Genomic DNA, 18,650 nt, shown 5'->3' with positions numbered 1-18,650 from the left:
CTTTCTTCCTTTCTTCCTTTCTTCCTTTCTTCCTTTCTTCCTTTCTTTCCTTTCTTTCCTTTCTTTCCTTTCTTTCCTTTCTTTTCTTCCTTCCTTCCTTCCTTTCTTTCCTTTCCTTTCTTTCCTTTCTTTCTTTTCTTCCTTTCTTTCCATCATCCCATCTTGTGTTCAAATAGGTAGAGTAAGCTAAGTAATGTGTACACCGGGACTACTCCACCATGGAATGGAGCTTTAAGTATCTCTGTTAACACTTGCTGTAGCCAAAGAAGTTTACAGCATGCAGAGGGAAAAGGTTATTGTTAGTGTAACTGAATAAGTATTAGGGTTAATATATAATGTATAGGTCTATGTAATGGATAGTTTTTATTCATCATAAAATGTTCAAATGACTTGCAGATGTATGACTGCTGCAGCTGTTGCAGACCTTGTAATGGCATTAGGCTCTGACTCAGAGAGCAGCCGTTTGCCAAGAGGTTCTGGCAGTGGCTGCAGTTGTGATATTCCCATTGAAAAAAGTATTGTCAGCAGTGGAGATGGTGATACAAAACCGAAGTGGGGTACGAGGAAAGGGTGAGCTTCGGTCTAGGTGCAACAGGAAAGTGAGGAATCTGAAAGTCTATTGTTTCTAAGTGTTTGATTATATCAGTAGTGTCTCACTACTCCATTGGCTACTAGGGGAGCAGCTGTAATTTATGGTCACTGCAGGTTGTGGCCACATGCAGCTTATGTTACACTAATTGGAGGGGAAGCAGCAAACCTTTGATAATGAAAAATGTTGTTCCTGAAGAATACTTTAAGAAGAAAAAAAGAGTTATGATTCCTACAAGCAGGTAGAATGGAATCTCACTGTGCAAATGCAGGCTGGTGCACAAACTTCACAGGACAAAAGCTGGGCTGCTTCCTGCTTTTGGAGACTGTATGTCAGGAAGCACACTTACTTAGCAGGCAGAGGAATGCCATCGTCCTGTGGATGCACACAGTACTGCAAAGTAGTATTGAGAGGAAAAAAAGAAAAAAAAAACCCTGCATGTTTTGTGTTTGTTTTCATAGGTCTGATTGGAATAAAGAAAATAAGGAAGATTGACATCTGAAATAGGCATGCATTTTATATGTGGGATGTCATACTGAAATAAACATGCTGGTTTGATCCAGCTTCTTGAGTCCTGTACAGCTGGAAAAGCACTTTTAGAAGGCAGTGCAGAGCAAAAGCAGAGCTTTCAAGGTGCAGTGATAACACTCCCAAAGTAGGATTGAGAGAAGCAAGCCCTAGTTAAAACTGAACTGTGATTCTCTGAAATTACGAGTCACCTATCCATGCAGGCTGTATTTCATCGCTTCATTTTCTGATGATTTAAACTACTGATGGTGTGTGCTGTGTAAATATGGAATGGACTCTTGTTTTCCACCAACAGGTACAATCTCATAAACAGTATTTCTGGCAAAATCTGTAATGCCTCTGCTAATTCCAAGTGTGTTCTTTCTGAGACTGTTCAATGTCACATCTTTGAAAAATATGCAGAATATTGTAAAAGTGATGAAATGAACTTCACTTACTACATTAAAAAATAATAATTATGCAATCTTTATGCCATACATTAGTAATATGGAATGAATTGCTAATAGCTTGATGCTCCTTGGATAAGACAGAAAAAGCCAGGCAGCATGACTGTGTAGGCTATTGGTTGGTGTGAGGAGCTGAGAGCTAGCTCTCCCCTCTTCCCTTGTCAAGGTGCTGCTTTCTGGGCCAGTGTAATTCATCAAATCATTCAGCGACCTTTTCCTCTGGTCTGCTGGAAAACTTTACTGGGATCTGGTCAGTGGGAAGCCATGTGCAGAAGCAGTGGGCTGCCAAAAACTTCACACTGCCTTAGGGGTCTGTTACAATGAACCTCAGATTCTTCCTAAGTGAATGATGTGAATCACAGAATCACAGGGGTTGGAAGGGACGTCTGAACATCAGCTGGCCCAACCTCCTGCTAAAGCAGGTTCCTTACAGTAGATTGCAAAACTTTCCAGTGTATGCAGGGTAGGATTTAGCTTGGGAATGGGATGGGAGAACAGTCAAGGCAAATTTTATTTCTGGTCCAGTGCCAGATCAGATCTGCATAAATAATCCTACAGAGCGTTGCTCCATAATCATCTGCACTGGTCAGTAAACACTGTGTGCAATGAGGAAGAATTTCAGTAACTGATGAGTGGAGTTCCTGGACTTGTAGCCATGTTATGGAGCATAAAGTCTGCAGATCTGTGGGATTTCATGCCCCCCTTCTGTGGGCTACAGTTTGGAGGACTCTTGCTGAGAATCTGTACCTACTCCAGGGAATAAGCTGAAAAGTCACTATTCTGCAGCCTCTATTCACTCCTCTGTAAATCCCAGAGATGGGTCAGCGTCCTCAGGCACTGCAGAGCTGTGGCAGCAGGCCTCTCAGGATGTGCCCCTATAGCAGAAAGCAGCCCTGTACTGCAAGCATCCAGCTCAGATCTGAACGGGCCAGTACTTCTCAGAGAACAGACCTTGGCAGGGATATAGGCACAGATCCCAGAAGCGGTAGTGCCTGGTGTGCACAGTGCTCGGTCTCCAGCTGACTTGCCTCACCACTCAGCCCACCAGCTGGCCTGGGCACAGCATGGGGCTGGTATCACTTCTGCTGCTTCCAGAGCCACAGCTATTTCATGCAGAGCTGGTGTAGGGATCTCTGAGGCTTACTGCTCCACAAGCTGTTGATACATCCTTTGTTTCCTGGAATGTCTTCTCACTAAGAAATCTTGGAAAAAATGTCCAGAGATTCCTGTATCTCCTCTTTCTTGTGAAGAACGGCAGGCTTAGGAGTCTAACTCCTGGCTGGCAAAAGGAACTACAGTCATAGAATCATAGAATCATTAAGGTTGGAAAAGACCACTAAGATCCCCTAGTCCAACCATCAGCCCACCTCCACCATGCCCACTGCCCATGTCCCTCAGTGCCACATCCACACGGCTCTTGAACACCTCCAGGGATGGTGACTCCACCACCTCTCTGGGCAGCCTGTGCCACTGCATCACTGCTCCTTCTGAGAAGAAATGTTTCCTAGCATCCAACCTGAACCTGCCCTGGCACAACTTAAGTCCATTACCTCTCTTCCTATCACTTTTACCTGGGAAAAGAGGCCAGCCCCCACCCTGCTGCAACCTCCTTTCAGGTGGCTGTAGAAAGCAATGAGGGTTCCCCTGAGCCCCCTCTCTCCAGACTGAACTACCCCAGTTCTCTCAGCTGCTCCTCATCAGACTTGTGCTCCAGACCCATCACAGTTTCAGTCCCCTTCTCTGGATACGCTCCATGGCATCAGTGTCTTTCTTGTAGTGAGGGGCCCAAAACTGAACACAGCACTCAAGGTGGTGGCCTCACCAGTACCAAATACAGAGGGATGATCACCTCTCTAGTCCTGCTCACAACACTATTTCTGATACAAGCCAGGATGGCATAGGCCTTCTTGTGGGTTCAAAAAAGGGAACTAAGCCATTAGTGGTAGAGAAGTCTGTCTGTGTGCATTAAATATGATAGTCTGATTGCAATTTGTGGTTCAGAAAGGTGCTAAGCTACTGATCCCCAGGAACAACTAAGAGATACAGGAGGAAGGCTGAGCCAATTGTCTCTCACCAAGCATTGGCAGTTGACCACAGCCGGACTCAGTGCGGAGGAAGAGCCAGACAAGTGCAAAGTGCTTGCTGACCCAAGCATCCGCATGGACCAGATACGGGACTGCTCCAAAGAGGCCCCATGTGGCAGTAGGAGCATGTGTCCCACCTGGCACAGCTCTGCAGCCTGCTGTAAGAACCATGGTGTGGACTAGCAGAGGCAGACATATCTGCTTTCAGCCAAAGGGCAGGTGTGTGTGCAGTAGCTTCCAAAAATCCAGCTGTGGCAGAGCAGGGAAGGGGAATGTTTATGGAACACTTCTGTCCTTGGCGTTTCCTATTTGCTTTTCAGTCAGTGCAGACATTTGTGTGAAGCTCAGCTTTTCTTCTGCTTTGTGCTAGGAGCTCAGGTATCTGGCTAGACAGTGGCATTAGGCAGAAAGACACATAATCCTCAACGAAGGCCAACTAATCCTCTCAACTGAATGGCCTTCTGCTTCTTCAGATATTCTGTCTTTATTTTTTTCTCTTTTATTTGCTAAGCAATGGATTTCTTTCCTCTTCCACTTGCAAAACTGTCAGGAGCAAGCTGGCTGGCCGGCCATTCCCATTCCCCACTGCTAACACCTTTTGGTTCTCCTAGGCTCCAGAATGCAGAAACCCATAAAAACAGCTGGAAGTAAATGAGTAACGGAGAGGAAAGACAGGTCTCTATGGACTGAAGAAAGTGGTCTGTAGACCACTGTTTGAAAACCTCTCATTAATTCTTCCTGGTTATTTTTTCTGCATCTCACTTTGCTGAATCCAAATCCTGCTCAGGCCAGTGGGAATTGTTCCACTGACTTCTGTCAGAGTTGGATCTAGCCCCCGGTCTGGAAGGTAAAACTAGTCTCACTGGTTTTCTTTTATTTCAGTTTATTTTCACTCTGCTTCTCAACTCCCAGAATAAAGTGAATGCATTCACTGCCCTCCGTGGTGGGATTCATACCAAATGTTCTCTTTTCACATTTTTCTTAAAGATGTGTATCATCAGTTCCACCTCAGTATCTGAATTTTGCTTATTTGCTTTTTTTTTTTTTTTTTTTTTTTTTTTTTTTTGTCCCCCTATCCCCTGAACCCGTCCACAGTGACATAAATGAAGGAAAGTCTTTTTAAGTGTAACACATTTTGGAAGAAACTTTGCAGTCCAGCAATGAGATGCTGTCAACTTTTGGCATCGTTAAAAGCAGTCACTTTGCACTCAGAAGGTAATCTGTTCATAGCATCTCAAGTGGAAAAAAGATATGTTGCATTGTGAAAGATGTTTGTTCCATCACCATGGAACCCCTGGTGCAATTCCCAGGGCAAAGCATTGCTTGAGGGGTGGCAATAGTGTTTATCTGCATCATGGTTCATTCTTCAGCTTTTAAGCATACGCTGTACTTCAGGGATAAGCTCTTTTTCTTAAAATAGCATTTTGTTCAAATTAACATCCCTGATAGTGGAAAGTGAGCGGAGTAGAGCATGGCACTACAGAACGTACAGAAGGGAGCATTATCTTAGAGAGCTTTGGGGTTTTATCCTCCAGCTTGCCTAAAATTCTTTCCAAGCAACGTGTTAGATATTGGTAATGCAGTGACTCAACCATATAAACAGATGGAGTGAGTAGTATGCAGCCAGTGATTCAATTAATGTACAGATCTGGAAATTCAGATTAGATTTAAGAAGAGGAAAAATGTCGAATAAGATATAAATAAGATACAGGATTTATCACTTCTCCCTTTTTAAAGGAAGTTTTAAAGGAGTTTTTAAAGCATTGCACAATAACTCCCAAAAGGACGGCATCACGATCCTGACACAGAAACTCCTTGGAGAAGTGCTGCACTGCAGTGCCAGCTCTTGGTCTGAGCCCAAACCCTGCTGTGGGACGTGAGCTCTTAATTTCTCCAGAGGGAGTGTTCCCAGCTGAGTTACACAGATCTCCATGATCTAGTTCAAGCAAAGCTTGACGTTTATTTAGACTGAGTTAACTCATTAATTTCAGCTTTAAAATCTTAAAAACCATATCCACCATAAAATAAGTTGCACATGTTTCCCAGGCTCCTCCTATGCCACGTAAAGTTGTGGCTGAAGATGGGAATGTGCTGTGCATGCAAACAGGGCACACAAAGTTTGCTTTTTGGAATGCTCTCCGAACAGCCAGAGGACATCTAAGTAGCTGACATGTCTTATTACATACTTTCTCCCTGAGGGTGTTGAAAGAAGAAACTGGTTTGCTGTAGAGACCTCCTATTGTTAAGAGATTATCACCTAAAAACTCACCTGACTTTTATGGAAATCTGGCCAAAACCCTGCTCTGCTTAGATTATTCCAACTGCTGCAACTGTGGTCTTTATTCAGTAAGTTATGAGTGCAGATTGCTGTTACCTACACGGGAATCCATCTCTTCACCTCTATGTGAATGTTTCTCTTGAAAGCTTAATTATGAAAGAGTTGAGAAGGGCACAATCAGGAGCAATGCTACGTATCTAAAAAAAGAAACCTCCTTTTTCTGAAGAAAGTTAATGCATATAAATATTGTTTTGTGCACACGGTTGTAATAATTAGGACTTGGAAATGAGTAAAGGATGCCACAGTAATCTTAACCACGCCATGCAGCTGTATGTGGGAACCAGTTTTGCCCTCTGATATAGTTATGCATTCCTGCTATCGGTAAATTGCGACTGAAAGGATATTTCAGAGAAGAGATTTGGAGAGTGCTTTTCTCATTCAGTGAGACAGGATGTTAACAGCTTAGTGTCTGCAAATATTTGGTATGAGAGTGGGGATCTGGTACTGTTCTCAATAACCAAGTAAGGCTACAACCATACAAACATATCCGTACTTGCTTTAAGTAATGAGCTGTACTTAGGGAGTGTATTTAATTTGTCCAACAAGAAGAAAGGAACAGCAGCTTGAGAAACTGAGTGTTCTGTTACTTGCGTTTTCCACCCTGAATAATACTCAACCTAATTTTTGTGTACCTGTAATTTGTAATTACAAAGGATTTAAATGACATCTTATTCAACCTTACACATAGATTTCGCATTTTTAGATTAAAAAAAGGTAGCAGTGTCAACATCGCACTTATTTGAATGCACCTGTACCAGTGGAATTTCACAGCATCAGTAGTACTAAATGCATAGTATGGAGAATTTCATCCTGACAGCTGCCTTCAGTCTGTGTATTGGATCTTTGGAAAACTGAGGAAAGACAACACAGCATGTTTGGATGACTAGAAATAAAGAAACAAAATGCTACCTATCCTTTCCTCTGATTCATTTTCTCTTTTGTATGTTTTTTTTTTGTTCACCTTTGAATTACTCTTCTCAGTTACTTCTTCATTCCTTGCCCCTGTCCTCCCAGTTCCTCCTGTTTTCCAAATGTTGCCTTGTCATTCATAGTGCCTTTCTTAAATCTTCACCTTCTGGAATCATTCAGCTGACATGTTTTTTAAAAACAAGCTTAGCTTCTGAGCCTTCAAGGAGAGACCTGAAAGCAAAATGGAAAACAGGGACCTCTTCACAACAGCTGTGAACAGGGAATTTATAGATGGTCAATGGGAAAGCATGAGTTAGATCAAGAGTTACTTTTAGGTTAATGAAATTCATATGGCCATGTCATGCCCCATTCCTGGAGGCATTCCAGGCCAGGCTGGATGTGGTTCTGGGCAGCCTGGACTAGTGGTTGGTGAGCATGTACATAGCAGAGTGTTGAAACTAGATGATCTCTGTGGTCCTTTTCAGCTCAGGCCATTCTATGATTCTGTGATAAAGCTAGCTGACCACAAGGCATACACGTGTAGGCAGTGAGGCTGGTGCTTGAGAAATGCCATGATTTTGGGATTGAGGGAGTTAGAATGTATATTTGTACTGCAGAAAACATTAGCGACTGAGGGGAATACAGCACAGAATAAACTTAATCACAAAGGAGACCGTGAGATAGGATTGTTGGGGCTCTGAGCAATCAATCTAGTGGCTGGTAGCCCTGCCCGCTGCAGGTGGTTGGAACTGGATGGTCTTTATAGTCCCTTCCGACACAAGCAATTCTATGATTCTGTGATTGCGGGGGAGAGGGGGAGATGGCAGATGAGGAATTCCTACACCTGTGGGGTGAGAGCTAGGGAAGAGAAAGCAGCAGCAGAAATAGAAGGGCAAACAGAAATAGAAGGGAAGAAGGAGGAAGGGGAATTCAAATTGTGAAAGGTACCCAACAAAGCTTTGAAGACAGCTGGGAGAAGGAATTAGAAAGTAAATTAGTTTGAATTGAATCTGTTCTTTCTCAGCAGAAGTCGGTGAACTCCTGTGCACAGAAGCGCAGGCAAAGCGGATGGAGAACAAAGGGTTTGCGGGGTGAATCAATTGTGAGGAAAAGGCAGGTCTGAACATGGGCATCAGTTAATGTGAAGCACCGTGCGGTGAATGTGTCACCAGTGAATGTGATGAGAGAGGGATGATGAGAGAAGAAAGTTGTGGTAGAAGAAGTCAGCTAGGCCACAGGAATTCTATTAGCGACATGGCATGGCACAAGAGCAGAAATGGAGAATGAGGCTCTTGTAAGAGAAACCAAGAGTTGGATTTAATTTTTCTTTCTTTTTTTTTTTTTTTTAAGTCATTCCCATGAACGCTGAGACCCAATTCACACAAGTGAGCACTCTGGATGAGCACAGCTCATTTCCCTTCCCACTCTCCCCGCTGGATGCACAAGTTCCCTCTGTGCTCACTAGCCTCATTAGCCTCTGTGCTCACTAGACTGTCCTCCCTAGACAATCGTGTGGATCGGGCCGTGCTGGGAGAAGCAGCTGGAAAAGACATGGCTGCAGGGCTGAGGGCAGCCTGGCAGAGGGTGAGGCGGCCGCTTTGCCAGCAGACAAACAGCAGCAGTGTGGTCAGTGGGGAGAATGCTGAGGGGTCCACAGTGACTGTCAGCAGGGCAGGGTTTGGGCACAGCAGTTGTGGACTGAAGGCAGGCCGGGCTCATAGGAATATTTCAGCAGCCGTTCCTATCGCCAGCCTATTAGCAGTCTTCCTTCAATGGCCTGGCACAGAAAGGCATTACACAGTGCAAGATAGCCCAATGGGCCTGAAGGCCATAGGCGCTGCAAATTAAGGGGACGGGATACTGTAGACGTGGGAGCATTTCCAGATGCTCTTCTTTGGTGAAGAGCAGTAGCACAGGCTGTGCCCATTCTGGGCTGAACACTCTGAAGGAGCTTTGCTGCCTACATCTCAGAATCAAGGGGAGACCCTTGGCAATGTGCATCCTCTGAGTAAGGCTGCTGAGAGGCTTTCTGTGGTGTCACGAGGGTCTGGAGGGACGGATAAACCCACTGAAGAGTCACAGAATCATAGAATATCCCAAGTTGGAACAGACCCATAAGGATTATCAAGTCCAATCGGTGTGTGTGAATGCCGAAGGGTGTGAGCTCAATCCCTCTGCTGCAGCAGTGAGACAAACTCCTTAAACATCCCTAAAGCAAAGCCACGATGACATAAAGTACAGCTTCAACAGACCCCCTTTTCTCCGCCTCTCCCGTCTTTACACCACTTCAGGGGAACGGCGTACACCTGGCTCCAGCAGAGGAGGCTGCGCAGCCCCATCCCAGCCGTTTGGTATCTCCCTCCCAGTCGGCCTCGCCTTTTCCCCTCCTTCTCATTGCATATTCATGAGCAAGGCCTAGGGCGCGCCGGCGTAGGGCGGTGGCACGCGGCCGCCCCGCCCCCCTCCCCGTCGTCCGCCGCGGTGGGCGTGCTCCGCTCCGCCCCCGGCCCCGCCCCCTTTGGTGCATATTGATGAGGCGTGATGCGCGGCGTGCTGTCGTGTCGGGCGGCGCGGGCGCCGATTGGCCGAGCGTGGGTGTGCGCGGTGACGCGCGTCGCGGCGGTGCGGGTCCCGATTGCTGCAGCCGCTTGTCAGTGTGACGAAGATTGGCACCCAGGTAAGCGCTGTCACTCAAACCCGCTCCCAGCCAGCCAGCCCGCCAGCCATCCATCACGGCGCACCCGCCGCCGCCGCCCGCCGGGCCCAGCCACTCCGCCGCCGCGCCGCGGGGCGGGGGAGATTGGGGGGACAGCGGGCCCGGCAGACGGCACGGCGGGGAGGGGGCGCCCGCATCGCCGCTCGCCCCGAGGGTGGTCAGGGGCGGCGGCGGCGGGCAGGCGCGGGCGGGAGGGAAGGAGGGAGGGAGGGGGGAGCGAGGAAGTTTCTGGAAACGCCGCCGCTGCCGCTACGGCCGTTGTGTGGCTGCGGCGGGGGCGCGCCGACGGGGGCGCGCGAGGGCCGGGCGCGCGCAGGGAGGGGAGAGGCGGGGGCGGGCGGGGGGGCGCGCGGCGGGGGGCGGAGGAGGAGGGGGAGGAGGGAAGGGGGAGGCGGTGGCGGCGGCGGGGTCCTTAAAGGGGCAGCACCGCGCGGGCGCCTAGGGAGAGGCGGCGGTGGCAGTAGCTGCAGCGCGCAGCTCCGGCCGCGGGGCGCCCTCCGCTCTCCGTGAGCGATGGCGGGAGCGGTGCGGAGCCCTCGTGGTGTCCGTCCGTCCGTCGGGCCCTTGACAGTCAGGCCCCGTGGTGTCTCCGTGGTGCCCGTGTGGAGCTCCTTGCCTCTTCTAGTATTTCTCTGGCGTCTGACGCGGGCATCGGGGGTGCGGGATGGCAGTCAGGTGCCGGGCCTGCCCCGCTGTGCCGGGCTTTGTGCTTCCACGCAGATGCAGTGTGCGCCCATACAGTAATGCGGCTCCTGCAGCCGGGTGCTGTGCACGTGTTCTGCGGGTTATGCAGCCCAGGAAACCGATGGAGGCTGTGTCAGTAACGGTATGGCCAGGCCTTGCCAGCGCTGGAGTATCAAGCAGCGAGAAATGCAGCGAGTGCTGTTTTCTAAATGACTGTAAAACCAAATGGCACAATTATCCTTTTCTGGGTTTGTGTGTAACCATATATAGTCATTAAGTTTATTCCGTCTGAAGACTCGGTTTTCACTCTTCTTGGTATGTCGTTGTTTTTATTCTGGGAGTTATTCTGGATTTCTTCAAATGTGCCCTATTGGTTTGTTCTATATAGTGTGTGGTGTGTTTTCTCAGCAGACTGCTTACTGCTCTGCATCTTTCTGTGGTATTTTATGATGAAAATAACCCCGTGAAAGCTTCAGTGTAGGTTTCACACTGCTTTCCTCACATAAGCTTCAGTTCAGTAAATGGTGGATGGAATGGCTCTGTCATAGCCTACAGCTCCTCACAGGGAGCGGAGGAGCAGCGCTGAGCTCTGCTCTGTGTGACAGCGACAGGGCCCGAGGGAACGGCATGGAGCTGCGTCAGGGGAGGGCAGCTGGGGGTCAGGGAAAGGCGCTGCACCACAGGGCGGTGGGCACAGCTCCCGGTGCTGGAGTCCACAGGGCATACACACTCTCATTCCTGGTCTGATTTTTGTTGGTGTTGTGTGGAACCTGAAGTTGGACTCTATGATCCTTGTGGGTCCCTTCCAGCTTGAGATATTCTGTAATGTTCTTTGTTGGGTATAGTAGGGGATGGTGCACTGCACTGAGGCTTGGAAGTCTCTTTCTCTTCATTCTCACTGAAGTGATTTTGGGACATTTGTTTTCAGTCAATGGCAGTGTATCCTTGCCTGCATACATTTTCATAAATGTTCCTCCTTCAGGGTGGGTCTCATAGAGTGCTGTGCTGGACAATCATTTGTCTTGTTACCGTTTCCTTTGTGCTAAGGGCAAAACAGAACTCCTTACATTTTGTGTAACTGTTACGGTTGCTTTATTCTTGTGCATTTATGTGTGTATGTACACACACACATATATACAAACTTCACTTTGTCATTACTAACTACAATTGCTGCTGCAGCAAATGTGGAAGTGTTTGAGACGCAGCTCAGTTCTTGGAGGAGCGTGACTCTCTTGCTGTTATTGAGACACACGCTGAAAGCCAGGAGTGAACGATCCACAGAGCTTATGGCAGTGAGATGTCCCAAATAGAGAGAGGTGCGGCCCAAGCTGTATTTCAGAATATTGTGTAATGCTGTGAGAGCCGAATGCCACTTCTGCAATACCAGCGCACGTGGAAGTTTGCAATAAAGCAGATGAGTATTTTGATGTAAGATTGGGTCATTTTTGGTGTGTGAAATTTAAAATTCCACGGATGTGGTTTCTCTCTCTCGCAGCAGCTGGTTGCTTCAGCCGTGCTTGTTACAAGGCTGTAGGCTAACAAATGCGAAGTCTCATGGGAGGTTGTTTTACCACAGCTCAGCGCTGTACAAAATGTAAAACAACGTATTGCTCTTCTAAGCAGGGGAGTCCAGGAGCAAGAAGAAAGCTGCGAATGGAGTGCCTTCCTTGGCTTGCTTGCTGCCAGATGTTACCCAAGTATTTTATCCTGTCCATTACAGCTCTCCATCAGATAATCAGATGCTAAAGGATGCGTGTTTGTTGGCTGATTCTTCTCTAAGGCTGTTTCGTATCATAGCTTTGTAACATTGCAGTCACAAATAGAGCTGGAAATAGGGTAGAAAACAGACAGCAGGAGTCTGGAAATATCAGTCTTTTTGGTACTGGTGCATTACTGTTTATCGAGATAATAAAGGGGGATAACTTGGTTTCCTTCCTTGTCTTCGCATAATTTCTTATCATCTGTGATGTGAATGTGCTTGGTTGTTCTTAACGCATGAACTACTCCAGGCTATAATCTCCTTTTTCTCCATATATATATATATATATATATATATAGAATGTGTAAAAAAGACTATTTAGTATTAAAGAGGGAGGCCATTTCAGTGCTTACACTAAAAGGGGATATTTTGAAAATGAGAGGCAAATAACCAAGATAATCATACCCTTAGCTGGGTGATTCACTGGGAATATGATGACTTTCTGCTGATGTACTGAAAGAGGAATACATTTTTTCTGTACCACTCAACTTTAATTTATATTGTACTTGGGAGCCCTTTGAATTCCATGCATTTTATTTTGGGTACGGAGGGAATACGGAAATCTGGCTATACTTCATATCCTGCTTAGTTTTTTTGAAGCAGCACAGCAAACAGAACAACGGAAAAGAGTATTACAGTACTTAGCACTGAAAAAAGTAAATTCCAAGTCTTTCATATTCAAAAGAAGCAGGTTTATAAGACTTAAATTGGAGCTTCATACATATTTAACATGCCTAGAGAATGGCGAAATGTATGTGCTGTGTTGTATGGTTACATAGAATCACTAAGGTAGGGAAAGACCTCAGAAATAACCCAGTCCAACCATCAGCCCTCACCATGCCCACCAACCATGGCCTTCAGTGCCACATCCATGTGGCTCTTGGACACCTCCAGGGACAGTGACTCCACCAGATCCCTGAGCAGTCTGTGCTTCTGCCTCACTGCTCTGAGAAGAATTTTTTCCAAATATCCAACCTCTCCTGTGCAACTTGAGGCCATTCCCTCTCATCCTGTTATTATTACCTGGGAGAAAAAGCTGACCCCCACTTTGCCCCTCCTTTTGGGAGGTTATAGAGAGCAATAAGATCTCTTCTGAGCCTCCTGCTCTCTGGACTGAAGAACTTTATAACTAAGGAACTACCCAATCTGTCTATGATCACATAGTTCACGTATTCTGGCCCACTGGGTGTTTGTGGGTCATGGCACAAGCAATGTCAGCAATAGATCTATCCTGTGTTGTTTTTTGTTTTTTCTTAATTTTCTTTTAAGTTGTTGTTTTCAATAGCTTATTTCTTAGTCATACTGAAATTTGCCATTATGAGTATGTTTGAGTTATTCCGGAAAGCTTAGGCTAAAATGAATTGGCATTTTGAAAAAGACATTGGGAGAAAGTAAATGTGTTAATGAAAACAGGAGGATAAGTGCTTTTTTGGCTTATTTAAAAGCAACTCAGCACTTGGGTTCTAAAACTTATAACAGCAGAGGAAGGGGAAAGGGAGTGTACACACTGACATAGCACATATGGCTGCACCTAGAGAAACTTATATCAGATTACAAGCTCTTGAAAAACTGGATCAAGTGTATAACTTGGCAAATGTTTATTAAATTGCTCTAATATTCCATATATCTTGAGTATCGCCCTGTCTGATGGTGGCTGCATGTCCCCTGACTGTGCAATCATCATCTGGACCAAGCAGTTAAGCATGATGACTCCTGCAGCATTAGGCAGTGGGTAAGTTTAATCCTGTGTAGCCTTTTTCGTTTGTGCTTCTTCCCCAGCCCCAGAGCATGTAGATGCAGTGGTACTGATGGAGAGGTGAAGACTGGTCTTTGGGGAGGGTGGGGAGCAGAGGCTGAAGCTTGGAAGGAATGCAGTAAGCCCAGGAGCCTGAAGAGATTCCAGATAGTCATAACTGGAGGGGATGAGAAGTCAGCGGGCAAGGAAGAAAAGTGAACAAGAAATAAGGGTGGTAGATGACTGGGGAGCCCAGGGGGCATGGATGGCAGAGCCAGGCTGCTCGTGTTCAACCAGATGTTGGAGTTAAAAAAAAAAAAAAAGTGGTGGAAAACTTGCTGGTCAATTGCAGCTGGGTTTGGCAGATACAGGACTGGGATTTCATGTAGCTTTAGTTTATTCAACTGGCCCAAGTCAGTGTTTCCTTGAAGGGCTCCAAAATCTATTGAAAACCGTTACTTACTGAGAGAGTGGTGAGGTGTTGGCACAGGCTGCCCAGAGAGGCTGTGGGTGTCCCATCCCTGGAAGTGTTTAAGGCCAGTTTGAATGGGGCCCTGGGCAATCTGATCTAGTACTTGTCCTAGTGACCTGCAGCCCTGCCTGTGGCAGGGGGGTTGGAAATTGATGGTCCTTGAGTTCCCTTCCACCCCAAGCCATTCTATGATTTCTGAAACCATTGAGGACATAAAAATAAAACCACTGATACTGGAACATTTTAATCTTAAGCGTTTAAATGTTCAAAAATGTATAGAGGGGTTTTTGCTTACATATTCAACATCTTAAGTCTGTTTTAATGGCAGTTATTAGTTTAATAAAACTTATCATCTTCCTTCAATTGTATGTCAGTATCGTTAAGGTTTGTCTGTCATGGAATCATTAGGAACTTTTAACAGTTTTGTGATATGAATGTTAGAAAACTTCCATGCCTATGAAATGACATCCTACATAAATATCTTGCTCACACTGTAAAGAATATTTAATAGAAATAAAGACATAGTAAGATTGGTGCTTATTTTGTGTCTTCTTTATGAAAATAAGAAATCATGATTAAATTAGAGGTTGTCAATGCTCTGGTTTAATTTAAAGGAGATGTTGCAGTGAGCTTCTCCAGAAGTAAGAGAGCCACCACAAGCTTGTGGGGATATTCCAGAGGCTGCAGTGGCGGAGATACAGGGCTGGGTGCAGCACATGGGCAGAGATGTTGTTCATTCACAGGGAGTGCTGAGGAAATGGGGAGGGTGGGCTTCTGCTTTATTAATAAAATTGTGTTTGAAAAAGTAATTAAGTATCATTAGGTAGGAAAGTTGTATCAGAATCAGTTCCAGCTGTATAACTGCTGATACACGCCCTCTGGTCTTCAAGGGTTCTTCAGTTGTCTTTCTAATGTGCTCCTCTTGGCACTACAGCAAGTCAGATACCATGCTATCATTTGGATAGTAGGAGTCTTAGATGTTATGATGACAGTTTATTTGGTATATCTTGAATGGAAAAATAATTCTCTGTCCTGTGATAAAAATAGACATATGTGAGGAATTCACGTGCTAGGATACATAAGCAAAGACCATGGAAGTCCTTCAGTTTGCACTGTTAAGAAGAAGAAATAGCAAAAGAGTCATCCTTTACTGTGTGGACAATTGGGAATGAATGAGAGTGATGGGGAGTATTTTTGCTTCCCTATGCTCTAATTCCTCAGGAGTCTCAGAGCAATTAGGGAAGGAAGCTTTCCTTTTCCTCACATTTTGTTTTCCTTTTATCAGAATTTCTAGTCCCCATAATTCTTTTCTACTGTATGGAGCTGATAAAGCAGCATCACATTGCAGTGTGAAATGGGTAAGAGAAACTGAGATGCTGCAGAAGTTTCTTGATTTGGAGAACCTTTTAACAGTTGGAAGAATGAGGTTTTATGCCTGTGAGGATTACCTTCTGCAATGCCAAGAGCTACCTGCAGCCAGGGTACCTAGCATGCTGAGGTGGCATCATTTTATGACTAGATTGGAATAGAATTCTTTCTTGTTGTTAAGAAGCATGACGGTAAATAGGCAATTACACAAGCCATGAACGTGAGCCATGATGATGTGTGCATCCCCAGAAATGTGCTGGTGCAAACCCAAAGGGTGTAGGCAGATTTAAGGAGCTGGAGTTCTTGACAAGACCCATCTGCTTTCACTGTTGTGCCTTGAGAAATGTGTATTGCCTTATACGTCCTTAGTATCTATTTTGTAAGTTACTGCGTATGCAATTGCAGCATGCAAAGTGGCACCATTTTTTATATATGTAATGGTTTTTTCGTATTTAGTACCAGCAAATAAGAGAATTTCCAGAATCCCTTTAAAACACAGAAAGCAGTGTGCTCAATGAGTGTGAACTGCTAAAGGGGCACACATCTTCTCATGAGATGGTCTGTTGTTCACAGTACAGTGTGACACTGTGGCCATGCTTGGAAGATAAAACCTGTGATACAAATATGTTGTATGCCTTCTTATCAAATGGAATGATATGAAAACAGGATGCTGTGGAGAAGTAATGGAACAACAAAGCAGTACATACAGCACTGAAGATATCTTGCTGAATAAAGCCCATATCTTATAGAACTGTAGAATCATTAAGGTTGGAGGAGACCGCTGAGATCATCTAGTCCAAATGTCGACCCATCACCACCAGTATATACATCCAAGATTCAGTGTGCAAATAAAGGTTAATGGTAGATTGAAGCCTCAATTTCTGGAAAAAAAAAAAATCACCTTAGCAGTGGATTTTGATTTTATTTTAATTTTCAGTTTCTTAAAGTGTACGGTGCACTCTTCTTAAAATTTCATCTCATCTTCATCCAGATTAATATATAAATAACTTTATTGTATCACCAAACAATAAAGGGAAAAAAGTGACACAAAGTAAATCTCATTTTACTGCAGCAGAAAATTGGTTTTGTGGCTTTTTTTAGGGCTCTTCTCCCAAAGAAATTGACAACATAGCTGTTGTGTAATAATCGTTGAGCTGTATTTGTGTAGTGTAACTCCCCGAGGCAGGTATTATACTCCTGAACAGGAACATAATCTTTCTAAAAGTACAATATTTCTAAATAATGGCTGTACTTTGTACGTACAGAAGATAGAGGAAATGAAAGTCACCTCGCTGCTGAGTAAGGACTGCATTCTCATGGAGTGCGTTTTTAATAAACCTGTGTGCATCAACTTCACATTGATTTGTTTGTCTTAATTTTACTTAACGTCTCTTTGTAGGCAGGTCGATGGAGATAAGTAACAACTGCAGCAAAGGTAGAATGAAGCCCTGCTGGCAAGTTGTCATATGTACTCTGTGTTTTACTTTGTCATTTTTATTTGAATCTGTAATCACATACATGTATATATACATACCCTTTATGTATGCTGATGTTTGTAGATCTGAATGTATGCACAGGTCTTTGTTTCTTACTGGCTGGCATGCAAAGTGAGAGCTGCTGAATGCAGGGCTCATTTATGCTTGAATGAACAAGGTTGTATTTTACTTCATAATAAAAACCTAAGCCTTTAAGTGACAAAACAAGTGGCCATTTGTTCTGGTTTCATAGTTAACTGTCGTCTTTATATTGATAACATGATTTTAAAGCTGGTCTGCAAGAAGTATAAAAATGAAAAAACAAACGGATAACAGTAAAGTGCAGGCTCCACAATGCCTTGTTGTTGTCTCCATCCTTTAACAGGTGAGCTGCACCCTGTTCTTGCCTCCTCTGAGGTATGTGGGAGGACAAAACATGCAAGTTCAGATCTCTATCATTTTCTTCTCTCATATGTTTCGGAGTAGGCTTTGTAGTTGTAATTGCTCTCAGTTGTCTTTTGGAAGAAAGCAACATGACTGCAATGTCCTCTCACTCCTCTGCCCAACCTTTTCTTGGCATCTTTCACCTGGGCTGCATTTCTTCAGTACTTCCTCCATTCTGCCCTTGATGTCTCATACACGAGGTCTTGCAGCTTGCCTGTTTCTGGAGTTTCGGGAAAGGCTTTGGAAGCAAGGACTGCTTTCTTCTTTTTACGTCATATTTTTTGAGTGATTAGATCTGTCAACCAAGATACTACGGGTTCTTTGCTGCAGCTGTTTCTGGATGAAAGAAACAGGCTCTTCAGATTTGTGATGGTAAAGTAGACCCTTTAGACACAAAAAAATGGATAATCCCCATTTATTTGGCAGTGACCTATGTTCAGAAGATTCTGCAGAGTGGGAAATGACTTTTTGCAAGTAGCTCAGTAAGCTGAGAAAAGTGAAAAGGAGTACCAGAATTACAGAAGGTGAATAGTGTGTGAAGAAGGGAATAAGACAAAAATGAGAGAAATTTCTTCTTGGGGTACACAGGTCTTGGACAGCTGAGGACAGAGAGCCCTTCAAGGCTTCATGAACAGGCATATCATTGTAGGCTGGGACTCCTAACTCAGTATTTCATCTCTTACCAGTGACTAAATGATATAATGCCTCACTGCTTCCTAGAGTATCTTCTCAGCTCTTTCAGAGCTGGTTTTCATAAACTGTGGATGGTGTCTGTATTGACTGGCCCTTAGCATTTTGTGTGTCTGTGAACTGACCTGGAAAACTGTACATATGCACTATACACGGATAAATGTTGGTTCAGAAATGTAGATACCAACTTCATCTCACTTTCAGAAATGTTGGAGTTACTTTCGTTTCAGCTCTTACGCACTCAGCAGAACTGGGAACACGAGTACTTTTTTCTGTGTGGGAAACAAAGATAATCTGGTGTAAGAGCCAAACTGTGCTGTAGCCATCATTTCAGATGGCCTTTGCACAAGGTTAGCATCAGTAACCTCTGGTGAGAGTTTTGTAGGCATTCTGTAATACTTTTCAGTTAAATA

The 18,650-nt window shown here is 44.9% G+C and overlaps 1 protein-coding gene across 3 annotated transcripts in view; it reads left to right on the top strand.

The window, feature by feature from the left end:
• Positions 1–9,496: 9,496 nt before the first annotated feature.
• The window catches only part of PKNOX1 (PBX/knotted 1 homeobox 1), a 40,996-nt gene continuing 31,842 nt past the window's right edge, over positions 9,497–18,650 (top strand). Inside the window, exon 1 of one of the 3 annotated variants that reach the window (XM_042867056.1) lies at positions 9,497–9,571. The gene's annotated coding sequence lies outside the window, so the exon portion shown is untranslated. Of the gene's footprint in view, positions 9,572–14,420; positions 18,588–18,650 lie in introns of those variants that run through there. The other 2 variants (XM_042867058.1, XM_042867057.1) reach the window with 2 other exon arrangements.

Source organism: Lagopus leucura, unplaced genomic scaffold (genome assembly GCF_019238085.1).
Source record: "Lagopus leucura isolate 7727_CA_CO unplaced genomic scaffold, USGS_WTPT01 Super-Scaffold_100001, whole genome shotgun sequence".
In the NCBI taxonomy this organism is placed as follows: domain Eukaryota; kingdom Metazoa; phylum Chordata; class Aves; order Galliformes; family Phasianidae; genus Lagopus; species Lagopus leucura.
This window is presented reverse-complemented; position numbering and strand designations above follow the sequence as displayed.